We start from the raw sequence: 314 nt of genomic DNA, 5'->3' as shown, positions 1-314 counted from the left end.
ACCGGGAAAACCGGGATGGGGCGGGCTGTGCTCGCCTCCTGCTCTCCCCTGGCCGGGAGCAGCCGGCGAATAATCCCTGAGCCCCCCGGCAGCTATTCCCCAACAGCCCAACCCCGCAGCAGGAAAGATTTCACACCGGCCTTAGAGAACAAGGATGTCATGTTTAGTTTTGTCTAGAATTACTTCCAATGATTTACAGAGCATTTACATTAAACAATGAAAGCATAAAATTGAAAAAAACAATTCAGAAAGGCACACGATACAATCAGGTTTTGTCACACAAATAACAGTGTCCACAGTACTCTGTCTCACAC

The sequence above is a fragment of the Passer montanus genome, unplaced genomic scaffold (assembly GCF_014805655.1).
Source record: "Passer montanus isolate IOZ18808 unplaced genomic scaffold, ASM1480565v1 scaffold8, whole genome shotgun sequence".
Lineage (NCBI taxonomy): Eukaryota > Metazoa > Chordata > Aves > Passeriformes > Passeridae > Passer > Passer montanus.
Note: the sequence above shows the minus strand (reverse complement) of the source record.